We start from the raw sequence: 21077 nt of genomic DNA on the forward strand, positions 1-21077 counted from the left end.
AGGACATCAAGCGGGAAAGGAAAGTCTGTTGGGAGAGCAGTGAAAAGAGTGCTTCATTCCCACACCTCCGGACCTCAGTGGAAAATTAAATGTGTCCATTATTAAAACAGAAAGACAAACATGAAAAGACCTACACACTCCGTTTAGGCACCGAAAGGAAGTAGGGAGAAGGAATCGACAGCAGAAATGGACGATGGGAACCAGAGCTGCACTCCCCCGGCACTCTGCTAGCAAGGATGGGGAGGTGGCCTTTGCAAACCGGGGAACAGGAAAACGGGACTCAGCGTGACTTGCACTTTCCTTGGGGCAGGAAAAATGAGCAAGCAGCAGCAGACAAGACTAAGAATGAGAAAGGAGCCGTCACTTCAGATTCAGGAGAGATTAAGAGCATCTTAAGGAAATTATATCCAACGCTAGGACAACAAGTTTGAAACCGGAAATAAATGGGTGCGGCAGAAGGCTAATTCCAGAAGCGGAATGCTGAAGCCTGGGCGAAACCTGGCGGGTCCCTCACCAGCTGGTTGACGTTAGGCCAATTGCCGAGCCTCTCTGTGCTTCGCTTCCTCTGGGGTGGCTGTGAGGATTATCGAGTTAATGCGTGGAGCGTGCGCACGGTAGAGACTCAGTAAGGGCTGTCCTTACTGTTGTTGGTATTTTTATTAAATGGTGTTGGCACAACAGGCTGTCCATCCAAAATAAAGTAAACATGGACTTCCCTTTTACTTCATATGTAAAATAATTTCTTTACATACTCAGAGTGAGCAATAAAAATCTTACAAGAACATCCAGGGAATTAAACGAACAACCCAGGATCAGAGAGGACTCCTCATCAAACTAAAATAGGGGAGTCTTATTCGGCCTCATAAACCCTCCGTACGGCAAGAGACACCGCGAATAAAGCCCACGCACCAGCGGAAGACGGAGGGAACCCCAATAACTAGATGCGGTAGCACAGAGCTCTCACATAAACTCGGACAGGACACACCAACAGGAGGGAGGAGGGTCGGGGGCTGCGCCTTCCCAGACAGGAATGCAAAATGCAAACTCACATTGGGATAAGCCTCCGCCTCGAGGGCCTGGGGGTGCAGACCCGAGGGCCCTGAGAGCCTGGGGGTGCAGACCCGGGGGCCCTGAGAGCCTGGGGGTGCAGACTCGGGGGCCCTGAGAGCCTGGGGGTGCAGACCCGGGGGCCCTGAGAGCCTGGGGGTGCAGACCCGGGGGCCCTGAGAGCCTGGGGGTGCAGACCCGGGGGCCCTGAGAGCCTGGGGGTGCAGACCCGGGGGCCCTGAGAGCCTGGGGGTGCAGACCCGGGGGCCCTGAGAGCCTGGGGGTGCAGACCCGGGGGCCCTGAGAGCCTGGGGGTGCAGACCCGGGGGCCCTGAGAGCCTGGGGGTGCAGACCGGGGGCCCTGAGAGCCTGGGGGTGCAGACCGGGGGCCCTGAGAGCCTGGGGGTGCAGACCCGAGGGCCCCAAGGGCCTGTGAAAAGCCATGTGGCAACACCTGTGAAACGGAAACTGCAAATCTCACCAGGACTCTATTCCACAGAAATAAAGTCACCAGGAAGTTCAAGGAAGCTTAGGAGCAGTGGTCTAAAGTGGAAGCAGAGAGACGTCCCATAAATGGGGAACATTATGGCCCCGTGCGCATCAACATCATTCATATTCATGTTAAAGAGCCAGGAGAGCGGATGGAATTCATCCACCCGTCCTGCTGCCTTGGAGGGACTGTGCGCACACCACTGGGGAGGACAGAAGGTGCAGAAACGTGTTTGATAAGGCCCTCTTTTTATTTTATTTTATTGATTTGAGAGAGAGAGGGGGAGAGAGAGAGAGAGAGGAGAGAGGGAGAGAGAGAGAGAGAGAGAGAGATTGGTTTGAGTTCCCCTCATTGATGCCCTCCCGGCTGAGTCCTGTATGTGCCTGCCGGGGATGGAACCGCAGCCTTGGCAAATGCGGAGATGCTGTAACCACCGGAGCTCCTGGGCCTATTTTTGAAAACCAGGACAACCCCGAATGTCCCGCACGTTGTAACTGGATGGCTATTCCACCAGCACGGGAGCCGGGAAAGCAGCTAGAACCTGCGGGCTGCCGCGGAGGGGGCGGAGCCGCGGGCAGAGGCCGGTCTGAAACCCCCGCACACGTGCCTGCCCGGCGATTCTGCAGAAATCCAGCGGCTTCTGGCCGTTTTGGTGGGAACTGTGCTGCGGCGATGGGGGCGCTCCCCTTGCGGGCTCCGCCCCGGGTGTGGCTGCCTCCCCGGAGGGCGGGGGCGGGGCGGGCGGCGCAGGGCGGCCGCAGGCTTGGGCCGCCGCCAGGGGCTGCTGCCTAGCTCACCGTGACTTGCATTTTGCTGCCACCCTGCCCTGCCCTGCCCTGCCCTGCCCTGCCCTGCCCTCCGTGCCACCCGCTGCCCTTTGTCCTGACTCAGGCCCTGGCTCCCTGGGCGCCTCCTGGGAGCCTGCAGGCCCGAAGGTGGGGGTCAGGGTGAGAGCAGGGAGCTCTGCAGCCTCCGACTGCCCCCACCGGCCCGCCCCCCACCGGCCCAGCCGCTGGAGCCTGCAGCTTCTGGCCGGCCCGGGCGAGGAGAGCCCGCGCCTTCCTCCGTCCCCAGCGGGGGAGGCACAGGGGCCCGTTCTGCCCACAGCACCCCCTCTAAAGAGAGGCTCTGTGGCCGTAGTTGACTGACAGATAAAAAACAGACAGACCGCCCCCAAAACCCACCAGTGTCGTCGTGTGGCTCCCAGGTGGGCATTAAGGGCAGTTGGCCAGGCCCTGGCCGGGTAGCTCAGCTGGTCCGAGCGTAGCCCCAATACACCAAGGCCGCGGGTGCCAGTCAATGAATGCACACATGACCACAAAGCCCCTCTTTCCTCTCTCTCTCTCTCAAATTAATTTAAAAAAATATTTTTAAAGAGTTGTTGGCCAGGACCCCTCCTGCCAACGGCAAGGATCGAAGGGGACCCAGGAGGGGGAACCCCTGGGTCAGACCTGCTGTGCAGCCGTGTGAAGCCAAGTTCAGCTCGCCCCACCTGGCCCTCCATCCTCAACCCAGCCCGGCCGGGCAGTCAGCCCCGCGTCTGCATCACCCTGAGGTTCATAGGTGAAGACCTGCCCCAGCAGGCCTCAGTGGGGGGCGACATGTGTGGGTGCCAGGAGGGGAGGGGTCTCACCAGGCCAGGGGGAGGCAGGGAGGGAGCCATCGCAGGCGCTGTGTGGAGGGCAAGGAAGGAGATGCCGCCCACCCAAGGTGGCGGACACAGTGACCGACATACACACATTAAAGGAGGGGAACACGCATGTTTGGAGGAGACGTCCACACGGGTCCATTTCCGGAAGCTGATTAGCTCTTTCCGGGGTTATCTGGGAGGAACTTCACTTTCCCAAGTTCTCTTGACACATGTTGCCTCATTCAGATCCTACAATGGTCGGGGAGACTGGGGTACAACTACCCCGCTGATGGGGAATCAGGCCCAGAGGGGTCCTCCCGGGTCACACAGCTGAGCGCTGTCACTCCTCTCACCCTACATGCCGCCTCCAGGTGAGTTTTTAAAATAAACCTTTAGCTTTAGAACGGTTTGAGATTTGCAGAAAAGTTGCAAAGGTAGTTGGACAAATGAATCACATAAATGCACAACCAACTAACCAATGTTGGTGCGTTCTTAGTACCGAAGGCCCACGCTGCATTTGTGTTTCTTCATGGTTCACCCAATGTCCCTTCTCTGTCCAGGATCCTCTCCGCAGACCACCTCACATCCGCCATGTCTCCGTGGGCGCCCGGGCCGACTTTCCTTTTTGATGACCTTGGTAGTTTTGAGGAGTACTAGTCAGGTATTTTGGAGAAGATCCCTTAATTTGGGTTTCTCTGATGTTTTTCTCATGATTAGGTTGGGTTATGGGTTTGGAGGAGTAAGACCACAGAGGTGAAGTTCCATTTTCATCATGTCATATCCAGGGAGTGTGCTCTTGCCATGACTTGTCCCTGAGGGTGTAGACCTTGACCTCCTGGTGAGCTTGTGTTCCTCAGCTTTCTCCGCTATGGTTACGCCCAGCCTGTCCCCGTCCCCTCGGAAGTGCCACACGCTCACCCCACACAGAAGGTGAGGGTCATGCTCCGCCTGCCTCAGGGAGCATTATCTACATAAGTTAGTTTGAATTCCTCTGTAAGAGAGATTCCTAAAGGATTTTCAATTCATGTTTCTATTTTCTTAGAGTGAAGATATGGAATCTACACTAATAAAAGAGAAAGATGCAAATTGACGTACCTTCGTGACACCCACCAGCCAATCACAAGTGAGTATACAAATTAACCCAACAAAGCTGGCGGGTTAATTTGCCTACACAGGCTCCCAGTGGCTGGGGGCGGGACGCTTGCATCGTCACTATGGCGACAACGCAGGCGTTCCGCACCGCCCTAGCCGCTCGGGCCTCTGGGCAGCGTGGGAAGGCCGAAAGGCGGCTGCGGCCTGAGCGAAGGCAGTGCCAGCAGCCAGGGGAAGGAAGGCTATTCTTGCACGAATCTTTGTGCATCGGGCCTCTAGTATATTATAAACGCAGGTGTCCCCCAAAATGTAAACACACTTTCAACTCATTACTCATTGCAGTGGGTTACATCTGAAAAGAAAGAAACACCAATTGAGCTGTCAGCTGTTGGAGTGTGTATACATATTTTTGGGACACCCTGTACTTAATAGCTTTATTGATATATAATTCAACACCATATTATTCACCCATTTACTAGTAAGTGTAGAGCTTAAAGCTTTTCAGTTTTGTGTGCAACCATGAACAGTTTGGGCCTCCCTAAGAGAAACCTCCTACCCATTAGCAGTCACTCCCCACTCCCCCACCCCAAGGCCCTTCTTCAGCTTCCTGTCTACAAATCTGACCCTCCTAGTGTTTCATGTGAATGGAATCATATAGTGTGAAATCCTGTGTGACTGGATTTTTTTTCACTCCGCATGATGTTTACAAGACATATCCATGTTGTAGTATGTACCAGAACTTCACTCCTTTTTAAAAACATTTAATGTTGACAGTATTGCATTATGAGAATGGGAGTTGACATCTCTCATTTTCCCCTCCTACCCCCCTTGCACCCCACCTCTGCCCCCACCCAGGCCTTCACCACACTATTGTCTGTGTCCATGGATTATGCATATACGCATATAAATTCTTTGGTTAATCTCTTCCCTCCTCTCTCCCCCTTCCCCACTGAGATCTGTCAGTCTGTTCCATGCATCCTTTTTGTTCGTTATATAATTTTGTTCATTACATTCCACATATAAGTGATATTCTGTGATACTTGTCTTTCTCTGACTGGCTTATTTTGCTTAGCATGATACTCACCAGGTCCCTCCATGCTGTGGCAAAGGATAGGTGCCCCTTCTTTTATACAGCCACATAGTATTCCATGGTGTAAATGTCCCACAGCTTTTTTACCCACTCATCTACTGATGGGCACGTGGACTGTTTCCAAATCTTACCTATCCTATATAATAAAGTTTTTTTATTATTGCTTCAATTTCCTTCATAGTTATCAGCCTATTCCGATTTTTTGATCCTTCCTGATTGAGTTTTGGAAGGTCATATTTTTCTAGGAATATGTTCATTTCTTCTAGGTTGACCAGTTTGTTGGAATAGAGTTGCTCAAAATATTTTATTTTATTTTTTATGATTCTTTGTATTTCTGTGGGGTCTGTTGTTATTTTGCCTCTTTCTTTCAATTTTGTTTATTTGGGTCCTCTCTCTTTGCTTCTTGGTGAGCCTGGCTAGAGGTTCATCAATCTTGTGTATCCTTTCAAAGAACCAGCTCTTGGTTTTGTTGATCTTTTGTATATATATAGACCGTATTTTCCAGTGTATAAGACGACTTTTTAACCCAGGAAAATCTTCTCAAAAGTCGGGGGTCTTATACGCCAGAAAATACGGTATTTACAATTTAGAATTAAAGTGAGTTATTGCCAAATGATGGGTGGGTTACTGTATTTTCCGGCGTATAAGACCCCCGACTTTTGAGAAGATTTTCCTGGGTTAAAAAGTCATCTTATACGCTGGAAAATATGATATATATATATATATATATATATATATATATATATATATATATATATTTGGTCTCTAGTCATTTATTTCTGCTCTGATCTTTATTATTTCCTTCCTTCTGCTCACTCTGGGCTTTTCTTGTTGCTCTCTTTCTAATTCCTCAAGTTGCAGAGTTAGATGGTTTATTACCAGTTTTTCGAGGTAGGCCTGTAGAGCTATGAACTTCCCTCTCAGGACTGCTTTCAGTGTCCCATAGATTTTGGATTGTTGTGTTTTCATTGTCATTTGTTTTCAGGATGTTCTTTATTTCTTCTTTGATCTCTTTAGTAGCATGCTATTTAGCCTCCAAGTGTTTGAATTTTTGTGATTGTTTTTATTTAGTTTATTTCTAATGTTATGCCATTGTGATCTGAGAAGATGTTTGATATGATTTTAATCTTCTTGAATTTGGAGAGACTTTGCCTATGCCCCAATATATGGTCTATCTTTGAAAATGTCCCATGTGCACTTGAGAAGAATGTACAGGCAGTCCTCGGGTTACGTTGGACTCGAAATATGGCGTTTCGTGGTTATGTCACCATCTCTCATTTATTTATATGTAAAAAAAAGTTCTGTCATTTCAACATATGTACATATGTACTTTATGTTTTTTATTATTTATTTACCACAAGTAAAGTCAGGAATTTTTATCTTCACTTTAATTTTTTTACTATTTCATTTCATTACTGCTGTGTATGTATGTGCTCTATGTGAGTGATGTAGGTGCTTATGTAGGTGAGTTCCAACTTACGGCAAAAACTGCATTATGTCGCGCCTTAGGAATGGATCTCCGACATAACCTGAGGGCCTACTGTATATTCTGTAGCTTTGGGGTGAAATATTCTGAAGATGTTGATTAAGTCCATCTGATCTAGTGAGTCATTTAGGGTTGCTGATTTTTTGTCTAGAGGATTTATCCAGTGATGTTAATGGGGTATTAAAGTTTCCTACTATGATTGTATTGCTATCAATCTCTCCCTTGATATTTTCCAGAAGTTTTTTTTTTTTATGTATTTGTGTGCTCCTGCATTGGGTGCATATATTTTTACCAGAGTTATATCCTCTTGTTGAATTATGAAGTGGCCTTCCTTGTCTCTTGTTATGGCCTTAACTTTGAGGTCTATTTTGTCAGATATAAGTATTGCTACCCCAGCTTTTTTTTTTTTTTTTCATTTCCATTTGCCTGAAAGATATTTTTCCATCCCTTCACTTTCAGTCTGTTTGAGTCCCTTGTTCTGAGGTGGGTCTCTTGGAAACAGTATTTATATGGGTCATGTTTTCTTATCCATTTAGCCACTTTATGTCTTTTGATTGGAGCATTTAGTCTATTTACATTTAATGTTCTTAATAATAAGTACTTGTTCGTAGCCATTTCTATTCTTTATGCCTGTGTTCCTTCTTCCCTTTCTGTTTCTTCTTTTTACGCCAGTCCCTTTTGCATTTCTTGCATTGGTGATTTGGTGGTGATAAACTCCCTAAACCTTTTTTTGTCTGTGATGCTCCTGATTTCCCCTTCAATTTTGATTGATAACCTTGCTGGATAGAGTGTTCTTGGATTCAGTTCCTTGCTTTGCATCACTTTGTATATTTCATTCCATTCCCTTCTAGCCTACTGTGTTTCTGTTGAGAAATCATTTGATAATCTGATGGGAGATCCTTTGTAGTAACTCTCTGTCTCTCTCTTGCAGCCTTTAAGATTCTCTCTTTGTTGTTAATGTTTGCCATTGTAATTATGATGTGTCATGGTGTGGGTCTTTTTGCTTCATCTTGTTTGGGACTCTGTGTGCTTGTGTGACTTCTCCAATTGCTGTTCAGATTGGGCTTTTTTTCTCTACCTTATCTTCTAACTTAGTAATTCGGTTCTCCGCTTCTCCTAGTCTACTGTTGAAACCTTCCATTGTGTTTTTGATTGTAGCTTTATCACTTTTGATTTCCTCCTGATTCTTGCATAGGTTGTTGATTTTTTCCGTTCATCCAGTTTATGAACTGTATGACCATTACTCTGAATTCTTTTTCTGACATATTGCATGCCTTTGTTTCATTTAGTTCCTTTTTTTTGGTGGTTCCTCCTTTTCTTTCCTTTGGGGATTGTTTCACTGTCTCCGCATTTTTGCTGTCACCCAAAGGTCCAAGCGCTGAATTGCAAGGGCCTGAGCCATGCTCAGTGGTAGTGTTGCACAACCTGAGCGTTACTGAAGAGCTCAGGCATCGAGAAGCATGGCTGCCATGGGTTGGTGGGAACCATGCATGCTGAGAGTCAGCCTGCTCAAGAGTTGGCCCCCTCGGGGGTGGGTGGCATGGCCGCTGGGGATCAGCAGCAGCCCCCACGGGTGCATGTGCATGGAGAAACAGAGTCATGGGTGCTTGGTTCAGCCTCCTTGGGTCAGTGGGGGGCCTTGCATGCGCACACGCATGCACTGAGAATCAGGGTCATGGGCACTGGGTGCGGTTGCCATGAGTCATCGGGAGCCTCCGCACCGAGAATCAGAGTCCTCGCGAGCACCTGTGCCAAGAATCAGAGTCACGGGCCTGCCAGGGGGCTGGGTTGCACGGCCACCCTGTGTCAGCAGGAGGCCCGCTTGCATGCTGTGGGTTGTGCAGGCCCTATGCCTCTGCAGTGGGCCAGTGGGAGGGGGATGCGCTCTGTGACTCACAGGAATCTGTGACCAGGATGCCTGGAGTCTTGGTGTCCATGGGTCTGCAGCTGTGGTAGCAGGTCTTTGTCCAGAGTGGCTGTAGGGTCCCAGTTTGTGTCTGAGGGAAATCTGGATAGTGGTGAGGCTGGGTTCCGAGTCACAGCAGTTCTGCCCTTCAGGATGGCATGGTTTCTGTGCCAGTGCTGGCTGCCCGGGAGTGCTTGCAGTGGTAGCGGGGTCTCGCAGTCTAAGACTGCCTGGTCCACTCCCAACCCTATTTATTGAAGAGACTGTCATTACTGCATTGTATATTCTTGTCTCCTTTGCCTCCTGCATAACCCCTACTGGGAATCAAGCCTGAAACCCAGGCAGGTGCCCTGACCAAGAATGGAACCATGACCTCCTCATTCATAGGATGACACTTAACCACTGAGCCACACTGGCTTGGCTTCTTGTTTCTTGAGGTAGGCCTGTAATACTATAAACTTCCCCTCAGGACTACTTTCACTGTGTCCCATAGATTTTAGGTTGTGTGTTTATTTTCATTTGTTTCCAGGAAGTTTTTTATTTCTTCCTTGATCTCATTAGTAACCCATTCATTGTTTCATAACATTCAATTTAGTCTCCATGTGTTTGAAAGTTTTTGAGTATTTTTATTGTAGTTGATTTCTAGTTTCATGAAATTGTGATCCAGGAAGATGCTTGATATAATTTCAATCTTCTTCATTTGTTATGTCTTATTTTGTGGCCTAACAAGTGGTCTATTTTTGACAATGTTCTATGTGCATTTGAGAAGAATGTGTATTCTGCAGTTTTGGGATGAAATGTTCTGTAAATATCAATTAAATCCATCTGATCTAGTGTTTCATTTAAGGTTGCTATTTTCTTGTTGATTTTTTGGTCTGGAAGATCTATCCAGTGATGTTAGTGGGGTGTTAAAGTCCCCTAATTTGACTGTGTTGCTGTCACTTTCTCCTTTAAAATGCAACAAGAGTTTTAAAAAATATATGTTTAGGTGCTACTATATTGGGTACATATATGTTTACAAGGGTTATATTTTTTTGTTGAATCAATCCCTTTAATATTATATAGTGACCTTCTTAGTCTCTTTTATGGTCTTCATTTTGAAGTCTATTTTGTCAGATATGAGTATTGCTACCTCAGCTTTTTTTCATTTTCCATTGCGTGGATTATTTTTTCCATATCTTCACTTTCAGTCCATGTGAATATTTTGTTCTGAGTGGGTCTCTTTTAGACAGCATATATATATATATGAGTCATATTTTCCTATCCATTCAGCTACCCTATGTCTTTTTTTAAAAAAAATATATTTTATTGATTTCTTACAGAGAGGAAGGGAGAGGGATAGAGAGCTAGAAACATCGATGAGAGAGAAACATCGACCAGCTGCCTCCTGCACACCCCCTACCGGGGATGTGCCCGCAACCAATGTACATGCCCTTGACCGGAATCGAACCTGGGACCTTTCAGTCCGCAGGCCGACGCTCTATCCACTGAGCCAAACCGGTTTCGGCACCCTATGTCTTTTGATTGGAGCATTTAATCAAATTACATTAAAGGTTATTATTGGTAGGTACTTATTTATTGCCATTTTTTTCTTTATACCTATGCCCCCTCCTCTCTCTCTCTCTCCCCCTCCCTCCCCTTCTTCTTACAGCAGTCCTTTTAACATTTATTGCAATGCTGGTTTGGTGGTAATGTTTTCCTTTAGGCTTTTTTAAAACTGGGATGCTCTTTACTTCGCCTTCAATTTTAAAATTATTTAAAATCTAGCCTTGCTGGATAGAATAGTTTTGGGTTCAGGTCCTTGCTTTTCATTACTTTGAATACTTCATGCCAATCGCTTCTAGCCTGAAATGTTTCTGTTGAGAAATCAGCTGACAATCTAATGGGAACTCCCATGTAGGTAACTTTCTGCCTCTGTCTTGCTGCCTTTAAGATTCTTTTTTGTCTTCAACATTTGTCATTTTAATTATGATGTGTCTTGGTGTGGGCCTCTTTGTGTTCATCTTGACTGGGACTCTGCTTGCTTCCTGAACTTTTGTGTCTTTTTCTTTCACCAGGTTAGGGAAGTTCTCTGTCATTATTTCTTTAAACAGGTTCTTTATTCCTTGCTCACTTTCTTTCTTTTTTTAAAAAAATATATTTTTATTGATTTCAGAGAGGAAGGGAGAAGGAGAGAGAGATAGAAACATCAATGATGAGAGAGAATCATTGATCGGCTGCCTCCTGCATGCCCCCCCACTGGGGATTGAGCTCTCAACCCAGGCATGTGCTCTTGACTGGAATTGAACCTGGGACCCTTCAGTCTGCAGGCTGATGCTCTATCCACTGAGCCAAACCAGTCAGGGCTCCTTGCTCACTTTCTCTCCTTCTGGGACCCCGATAATGTGGGTGGTGTTGTGTTTCATGTTGTCTCAAAGTTCCCTTAAACTATCCTCCTGCTTTTGAATTCTTTTATCTTTTTGCTGATCTAATTGGGTGCTTTTTCTACCTTGTCTTCAAAGTCACTGATTTGATCCTCTGCTTCATTCAATCTACCTTTAATTTCTTCCAGTGTATTCTTTTTTAGAATATATTTTTATTGAATTGGCTGACGTGGATGTGAGACCTGCTGGTGGGTGGTGGAGCCGGAGCTGCACCGTCCTGGTGAGTTGGGGCTGTGTTCTGCTTGCTGGGGCTCGGCGTGCTCTACCACCTCTACTCAGGCTTCCTGGCCTGCCGCCTCAGCCTCTTTGGCCGACAGTGCCACTGTGGACCTGTGCGAGATGCTGGCCGCCATCTTCAGGGGGTGACGCAGTGAGGTGCATTTGGGAAAGCAACGTCCTCCATGAGAAGTCCATGGGGGAGATGCATGAGGGAGCCAACAACAAGATGACCAGCAGGGACATGCTGTCCAACTGCAAGATGTTCTACCTGCTCAAGACCGCCTCCCCTAAGGTGCAGATAAATACAGAGGAACATGTGGATGCAACCAATCAGGAGGTTATCTTATGGGATCGTAAAATTCCTGACGACATCCTGAAGGAGACAGCTGCCCCTAAGGAGGTACCAGCAGAAAGTGTTGCTGTCTGGATCGACCCACTTGATGCTACACAGGAGTATCTGGAGGATCTTCGAAAGTATGTCAGTACTATGGTTTGTGTGTGTCCTGGGAGGGATACATAAGCCATTTCCTGAATATACAGCTTGGGCAATGGTAGATGGTGGGTCGAATGTGAAAGCCCGCTCTCCCTGCAATAAGACCCCAAGGATCGTTGTGTCTCGCTCCCATTCAGGAATGGTCAAACAGGCTGCTCTTCAGGCTTTTGGGAACCAGACTATGACTATCCTGGCTGGTGGTGCTGGTTATAAAGTTTTAGCTCTCTTGGATGTGCCTGATAAGAATCAAGAAAAAGCTGATTCATACATCCATGTGACATACATCAAAAAGTGGGATATGTGTGCTGTCAATGCCATCTTAAAAGCCTTTGGGGGACATATGGCTACCCTGAGTGGTGAAGAAATCAGTTACCCTGGTTCTGATGGCATTGATGGAGGGCTCCTGGTTAGCATCTGAATGAACCACCAAGCTCTGGTAAAAAATACTCCCAGATCTAGAGAAGACGGGGCATAAACACACAAAGTTGATTATAGATGACAGCTCTTTCCAGAGCTGCATGGTCAGCCTGAAACCTGGAGGCTTCAAATGATCGGTGGAGACTATACATAGTTAAGGCCATCCTGAACTTTTAAAACTGTTTATGAAGCATCAGAGACTTATTTTCCCTGTAACAGGATACAAAAGAAGGGGAGATGGGTTGCTTTATGTCTAAAGTATTGTCTTTATTTTTGAGACTATTTTGGTACAGTTGTCATACACAAGGCACTCAGGTGTGTGTGTGTGTGTGTGTGTGTGTGTGTGTGTGTACACGTGTGTGCGCGCAAATTAAAATCTATAGCCAAGTCTATATTGTTTTAAGTCACCATTTTCACACAACATCATGAATCTTCACTGTTAGTACTTTCATGTAAAATTGGGCCGAAGAAAGGCTTACTTCCTATAAATGTTTAATATTACTTTATACTTATATCACATTAAAAACAAAGTACTTGGGGTCTTAACCCCTAATTCAGATGGAAAGCACAAGAAGCCACATGTTCATTAATATGCAACAAATGTTCTATTTATCTGTTCCTGAATATTTCTTATGGATTAAATAGAAAAAGCTTAAATTGTTTTTTCCTTTGAAATTTTAATAACAGGTTCACCAGTAAGTAGAGAATATAGATACATTGCCGGGGTGTTTCTCAGCATCTAAAAAGGTTAAGTTATCTGGAGAAGAGGCTGTGTGTAAATTAATAAAGAGACTAGACATGAAATATAAAATTGGAAGGCATTTTGGGGAGCCAGAGGAGACCTAGCTTCAGTAACCAAGTTCTCCGAATCTCTGGACCCCTAGCTTTTTATTAACACAAATGGCACTAAAGCAAAGCAGATATACATATCAAAGGTTAAGGTTTGGTATACAGTAGGCATTGTCAGGTTGGGGGAACTGCCCTCAGCTGTTCCAGTAGCAGGCAATAATATATGCAGATTTTCAGGTTTGGGGAAATGCTTTTGGCTATTCCAGCAGGCAATGTGATTCAGCCCTGATGCATATAGAAGCCTTTAACCTTTTGAGGACTTCTTGCATTTATTATGACATGCTGTAATTATCTTCCAGCAATATGTCGTGTTTGCTTGTAATTATTTTGTGTGTATGCTTTGTTTCTACAAAGAAAAATGTGTTTGTACCCATTGGTTCAGCTTTCCTGGCATCTTGCCATTGATTTTCATTTGCCCTATAGACAGAGCATAATTTCATTCATTCCCTCTTGACCAACATTTTAGTCTTATGTGTAAGGTTTGGATTAATATTTCAGGGTTAGCACTAGCATTTTAGTATATTTTCTCAGTAGGAACAAAATGCTATAAGATATAAGATACTACAAAAATGCTAAAAGATACTACAAAAATGTAAACAATTCTATTATTAATTGAAAGTTATTTGATACTATATTAATTGAGCTAGCTTTCATTATTTTCAAAAGCGTTGTTTAAGTACTTTTAAAAAAATTTGCCAGGTTTGTATATAGAGATTCTCTCACTGAGAATGAGTTATGGTTGCTCTTACCATTAATAAATGGATCTAACCTAACCAAACTCTCAAAGTAGTAAATTTTGAGATATTTTATGGTTGTCCTTCAGATTAAAATAATGAAGGTTGAAGTTAATATTTGAAGCATTATTTTTCTATTCAGCCTGTGAAATCTGGTTGGAAGAAAGATTGTGACATATTCACTGTATCACTAATTGGAACCTTGCTTTGTGAAATATTGGGATGTCTGATTTCTCTCATTGTGATGTCTGAAAACTTTATGTATGCAAATGATACCATTGTTTCACATGAAAAAAAATTTTTTATTGATTTCATATAGGAAGGGAGAGGGAGAGAGAGATAGAAACAGCAATGATGAGAGAGAATCATTAATCAGCTGCCTTCTGCATGCCCCCACACTGGGGATTGAGCCTGCAACCCAGGCATGTGCTCTGACCAGGAATTGAACCATGACTCCTGGTTCATAGATTGATGCTTAACAACTGAGCTACACCAGCCTAGCCTTTCTACCATATTCTTGATGTCAGATATGGTATTATTCATTTTCATCTGGTTCTTGTTCATAATTTTAATTTCCTTTCTTTTCTACTTCCTTTTTTATGCTGGTGTAGTTCCCACTTAGTTCCTTGTAATCCTCACTAACTTCCTTGAGCATCCTTATAACCACTACTTTGAATTCTATATCTAATAAATAGTTTGCCTCCATTTCATTTAGCTTTTTTCCCTGGAGATTCTTCCTTTTCTTTCATTTGGGGGTTGTTTCTTTGTCTCCCCACTTGAGCTGTCCCTTTGTATTTGTTTCTATGTATTAGCTAGAACTGCTTTGCCTCCCATTCTTCGGGGGGTGGCCTTATGTCGTAAGTGTCCTGTGGGACCCAGTGGTGCAGTCTCTTCGATCTCATGATCTGGATGATCTAGAGGTGCACCTTGTGGGGGTGACTTGGGCTCTCCTGTTGTAACTGGGCCTTGGTGGTTGTTTTCCACTCACGGTTTGTATCTCTCCGCAGGTGGGCTGGCAGTGAGGCTCCACCCCCACCGCCGTGCGTGAGCTATTTACTGTGCAGGTGCTGACAGAACATTAAAACCAAACAAGAAACAAAACAAAAGCATGCAGTGATCTCCACAACAACAACATAAACAACTACAAAACAAAAGAGAATTAGGAAAGAGAGAAGAAAGCACGAATAATAAAAGTAAAGAAAAGAAAAGAATACAAGAAGAAAAAGGGGGAAGAAAAGAGAACATGAGAGGAAAGAAGAGAGAGAAAAATTAAGAATAAAGAATAGGAAAGGAAATGGTATGAAAGAAAGGAGAAAGGAAAACAATTTTGAAGAGGGGAAAAGAAGAAAAAGAAGAAAGAAAAAAATTAAGAAAAGGAAAAAAGAGAAAGGAGACAGAAAAAGTAGAGTAAGAAAAGAAAAGAAAGGTAAGAAATATGAAAGAAAAAAGGAGAGACTAATAGTGCAATAGAAAAGAAAGAATAAATGAATATAATGCAAAAAGGCGAAGTGGAGTTTGTGTTGGCAGAGTTTAGTGCCTCCTGGGAGCGCCCTTGGACCCTGCTCCTACGTTGACTGAGGATGACTGTTTTCGAGGTCGCGTCTGGGCCTCCCAGGAGGTACTTGGGTGCCAGCTACTGTCAGAAACTCCGCAGCTGGCTCTTGCAACCTGTTCGAAACTTCAAGCAACCCCGTCTGGCTGCCTCCCAGGGCTGGCTGAGCGCAGGAGGGGCCAAGCTCGCTCTAGGACCAACTTGTTAGCAACAGGGGCCCGGAGGTGGGTCCGCAATCAACCAGGGCGCCTGTCTCCCCTCCACTCGCCTCTGCCTGCCGGCCAGCTGTCACACGCAGTCACTGAAAAGGCTGTTTCTGAAGCGGCTTTTGGTGGAATCGGGAGGATGCGACCTCTGGGTCTCCCATGATGGGGAGGTGCCTTCAGATTTCCTGGAAGGTGGTGGAAGAGCCACGTGTCTGAGACTGTCCGGAATACCTCCCTGGCCTGGGCGGGCGGAGCCCCTTCCAGCTATCCCCTGGGGTCTGCTGGGAGCCAGGAGTTTCTCTCAGCTCTCCCGGGAGGGGGGACGTGATAGATCCTCCCTTCCCACAACTGATGGATGGAGTTTGATGTAATCTGTACCTGCAGCCTGGACATTTCTGAGCACCTAACTAGGCACCTTATATGGACTGTACACTGAACCACCAATCAGCACCTGCCAAATACCCTAAGCCCCCGATTCCTAAGTCCCTAAGTGCCTAATCATGTGCCTTACATGAAACCACCAATCAGCGCGTGCCGGGTACCCCAAGCCCCGTCCCCTCCCTTCCTCCCCTCAAAAGGCGCTCTCACCCCGGCACATGTGCTCTCTTCCTTTGGGAGGCAGCCCGGCGGGGTCCTTCTCCTCTAATGAAGCCTGTGTCCTGGTCTCCGGCCTCTGTCTCATCTTTCAGGAAGCACCAGCCCGGTTCCGAGGACAGTGTGGGGAACGGTCCACCCCAAAGCCAGTCACTGACGCCCCGCAGGCTTGGCCGCAGCCACAGCCTCAGCCTCCCTCAGCCTCCTCAGAGGGTGCAGCTGCGGGTGGGCTGAGCAGCTGGTGCTGCCGGGCCTCTCAGTGTGTGTGTGTGTGTGTGTGTGTGTGTGTGTGTGTGTGTGTGTGTTGGGGGGGGGGGGAACAGGCCTCCCGCCCAGTCCTCCCATCTCCCTCCAACGCCTCCCACCCCAGGCTCTCCCCCAGGCCTGCAGTCCGCACGCTCCCTCCGTGGCAGAGAAGCCTGTGCTCTGGTTTTTATTGTTGTTTTGCTTTGTTTTAAAGTGACTTTACCTCTGACAGACTCTCCCCCAGGCTGATGTTAGGGCAGTGATGGCGAACCTGTGACACGCGTGTCAGCACTGAGGCGGCCGCATGCCGAGGATGAAACATTTGCTGCTCCTGAGGATGAAACGTTTGCGAAATAATGTTTTTTCCTCAAAGTGACACACTACCCGAGTTATGCTCAGTTTTTTGGCGAAGTTTGACACACAAGCTCCAAAGGTTGCCCGTCACTGTGTTAGGGGCTGCTGTTCTCAGCTCTGGCTCTGGGCTGGGCCCCGGCCTGGGTCGGGCCTCGCTCCGCAGGGAGCAGCCCTGTAGCCGGGACCGCCCTCCTCGCCTCGGCCCTGCTGCCCACCGCCTCCGGGAGGCTCCTGCCCTCCCTGTAAAGTCTCCTCTTCAGCCAGCCTCAGCCGGACTCGGGGTGAGTGGTCCCCCGTTTAGTTGTATTGGCAGCTTGGTTCTGGGAGGAGGTGCGGGAAGGACACGCCTACCCTGCCGCCCTCTGGGAGAACCCAGCGCTGTGCTCCGCTGTGGCCGAGCTGGCCGCCCGGTCCCTGTCCCCGTCCCGTCCCCGCAGACACTGCACTTGATCTGCTCGTCAGTTCAGATGGGCTGCTGTGAATAATGCGGGTAAAATACTCAGAGGTAAGTTGTGTGGACATACAGCTTCATTTTCGTGGTTATATATCCAGAGTAGCGTTGGTGGGTCCCCCGCTGACTCTGTGTTTAACTCTGAGAAACTGCCCGCAAAGCAGCTGCGCCATTTACATCCCACCAGCAACGCAGGAGAGTCCAATTCCTCCCCATTCTCCACATTTGCTGTTGCCTGTCTTTTATTTTATTTCTATCTTTATTTTTTTATACTCTTTGTTTTATTTATTTATTTTATTTTAATTTCTTTATTGATTAAGGTATCACATATTTGTCCTCGTCCCCCCATTCCCATCCCACACCCTCCCCACACATGCCCCCACCCCCCTGTTGTCCTTGACCATTGGTTAGGCTCATACGCTTGCACACGAGTCCTTTGGTTGATCTCTCCCCTTTCCCCCCACCCTTCCCTACCCTCCCTCTGAGGCCCGACAGTCCGATCGATGCCTCCTTGTTTCTGGGTCAGTTCTTGTTCATCAGTCTATGTTGTTCATTATTTCCCCTAGATGAGTGAGATCATGTGCTATTAGAAATACACTTATAAGAACTGAAAATGAGACAAGCAATAATAGTTATGCTGACAGGCAAATGAATCAGTGTGTAGTGAGTTTCTTTCTGGGCCAACAGTTCTTTTGAGACCCAATTTCAATGTCCAACAGTTCCTTGTGTGTACATGTCAGCACTGACATTACAGTTCTGGATGGTGGACAAATGGTGGTAATGCAGGTCCGACTCTCTCTGGTTTGGTCCTGGGCAACCTGCAGTGACGCACAGCTGCTAACTGCTAGTATGGGAAGGCCACATCTGCGTCTTCCGTCTCTGTACTGCTTCTCTTCTGTCTTCATGGCTGGAGTAGTCCTGTCGATTCCTCTCTGTTGCCGGAATCCACATGGTCTCGGAGTTGTTTTCTGAAAATATACAAACATATTCTCGACCAAAAGTTAATAAAGGAATATTTTCTATAAATTTGACTTGGGATCCTTTTTCATTTTTTGCCCAAATGATTTTCCTCTGGCTTGTTTTGTCACCTTGTGTGTTTTTCATGGGTGTCTTGCTTTTAGCCTTACAATTAATTTTCTAAATTATTAATTTTCTAGATGTAATTTACTTACAGGATATTTTTCCTTACATGATATTCCTCTACTATCCCCTCCTTTTTTTATTTAAATGTTAGGAGGCTTTTGGAAATTTTATAATGTAGTCTTGATGGCTTTTAAATTTTAATTTTTTGCACTATAATATTACTGTTTTAGGTTCATTACATGGTGCACAATTTTATCATGAGATGAAGTACCAATAAAAATTTTAGTTAACACTTTAGGAACACCTTTTTGTCCAGTACAATTAATTTTTCTAGAATATTCGCTTGTTTCAACTAGCCAATTTAAATTTGCCTGAAAACTTGACTACTATTTTACTGTCAAATTTATTACTCTAACAACAATCTTATTTTACCCTGTAAATATTGGTGGAAGGATTATTTGCCTTCTTGAGTAGGTCCTGAGCATTCCTGGTGGTAGGCTGGATTTAGATATCATAAACCCACTTCCCCACACCATGGGTACAAGACAACTCAAACAATTCTTGTTGGAGTGAGAGGGCAGCTGCTGTCGGCCAAGTCTCTCTCTGTTGGTCACCTGGGTCCTGATCTGGGCTGGACATGGGAAGCATGAAGCAGCCATGGGTGCAGGAGACCTCCCTCAGAAGGGGCTAGGGTTCAGGCCCCTGCAATGTTGGGGGGGTGAGGGTCTGTGCCCCACCTCTGTTGATCAGTGCTGGGGACCCGCCAGCAGGTGAGGGGATCCCAAGGCAGGTGCTGGGCATGGAGGCCACGGGGGCATAGGCTACCAAGGAGACAAAACTGAACCTCACGTCACCCTGCTTGGCCCCGGAGGATGGCTGGTTAGCCAGAGACGGGTAAGATTCCTCAAGGAAGGAACAACCTAAGACAGGCACAGTTGCAGAGGGGCCATCAGGAGAGAATTTATTTTTATCTTTAAATCAATTATATTGTTGGTAGTATTACAGATATCTCCCGTTTTCCTCCCTTTTACCCGCCTCCAGCTCCTCCCTCCCTCCCCAGTCTTCACCACCCTATTGCCTATGTCCAAGGGCTATGCATGTAAGTATATATGTTCTTTGGTTTATCTCATCTCATCCCCCTTGACGGTCTTAAAAAAAAAAAAGCCATTCTAGTGGGTTTGAAGTCACATTTCACGGTAGTTTTCTTTTGTATTGCCCTAATAACTAACGATTGTAAGCATCTTTTCGTGTGTTTATTGGTTATTTGTGTATCTTTGAAGGAATGTCTGTTCAAATCCTTTGCCCATTTTTAAATTGGGTTGTCTTTTTATCATTGAGTTATAATAGTTATTTATATAATCTGACACAAGTCCCTTATCAGACAGATGATTTGCAAATACATTCTCCTGTTCTATGTTTTTTCACTTCTTAATGGTATAATTTGCAACACAAAAGTTTTTAACTTTGATGTAGTTCAATTATCTATTTTTTCTTTTGTCACTTGTACTTTTGGTCTTGTATCTAAGAAATCATTGCCTAACCCAGGGACATGAAGATCTACTGCTGTGTTTTCTTGCATAAGTTTTATAGCTTTAGCTCTTACATTAAAGTTGATGATCAATTTTGAGGTAATTTTTGCATCTAGTGTGAGGTGAGGGTCCAATTTCATTCTTTTGCACCATTTGCTGGAAAGACTGTACTTTCTCATGGAATTGTCTTGGATTCCTTACAAAAAAATCAATTGACCATAATTATAAGGGTTTATTTCTGGACTGTCAGTTCTATTCCGTAGATCTATATGTCTGTCTTTATGTCAGTACCACAGTCTTGATTACTGTAGCTTTGTTATAAGTTTTGAAATTGAACACTTTGTTTTTTTTAAGATTGTTTTGTCTATTCTGGGTCCTTTGAATTTTAAGATCAGCTTTACTATTCCTGCAAAACAAGCCATCTGGGATTGTAACAGGGATTGCATTGAATATATAAATCAATTTTGGGAGTATTATCCTCTTAATATTATGTCTTCCAATCCATGAACATGGGATCTCTTTCTATTTATTTAGATCTGTGTTAATTTTTTCAATAATGTGTTGAAATTTTCAGTGTACAAGTCTTGCACTTCTTTCATTAAGTTTAGTTACATTTATATTAAATTTATTCTTCTCCTTGATGCTCTTGTAAGTCGAATGGTTCCTTCTGATCAGCATCCCTCCTCATCCTCTTCTATCTGCAGTGTCTAATCTGCCTGGGCCTGAGGAGTCCGATCCCAGGTTGGTTAGGACTGTCTGTGTAATGGCACTAAGGACATCCGAGGGCGGCTGGAGGCCTCCGCTCCGAGGAACACGGTTAGATTGCTTCCCGTTGGGCTGCTCTGGCTGCATCACCCTTAGGGAGCCGGCGTGGCTGAGGGACTGCGCCTGCATTTTGGTGCCGGTCAAGCGTGGAGTGCGTCCTGGTTCCGCTGCCTGTTCCTGGGAGGGCCTGGACCAAAGTCGCTCTAAGCCTTCGTTTCCCCTCCTACAAAGTGGGCGGAATAACACCGTCCTGGTAGAATTAGCATCTGCGGTTCCATGCCTTCAGGGAAGTGCTCAGTAAATCGGGCTGGTTTCACCAGCAGCCCCCGCCCCGGCATGCTTGTCCTTATCTGGTAACTTCATGTTTGCCACTGAAAACATGTTATTTGAGCCTTAGGACAATTTATAATGAGGTTTATGC

The 21077-nt window shown here is 45.9% G+C and overlaps 1 pseudogene across 1 annotated transcript; it reads left to right on the top strand.

Annotated features, from left to right (window-relative positions):
• The first annotated feature begins 3525 nt into the window (after window positions 1–3525).
• On the top strand, window positions 3526–12427 carry LOC307115388 (Golgi-resident adenosine 3',5'-bisphosphate 3'-phosphatase-like; annotated as a pseudogene). The gene is made up of 2 exons: window positions 3526–3538; window positions 11390–12427. The product of its transcript is annotated as a Golgi-resident adenosine 3',5'-bisphosphate 3'-phosphatase-like (transcript).
• Window positions 12428–21077: the final 8650 nt, after the last annotated feature.

This window comes from Cnephaeus nilssonii (assembly GCF_951640355.1).
Source record: "Cnephaeus nilssonii genome assembly, chromosome: 19".
NCBI classification, from domain to species: Eukaryota; Metazoa; Chordata; class Mammalia; order Chiroptera; family Vespertilionidae; genus Cnephaeus; species Cnephaeus nilssonii.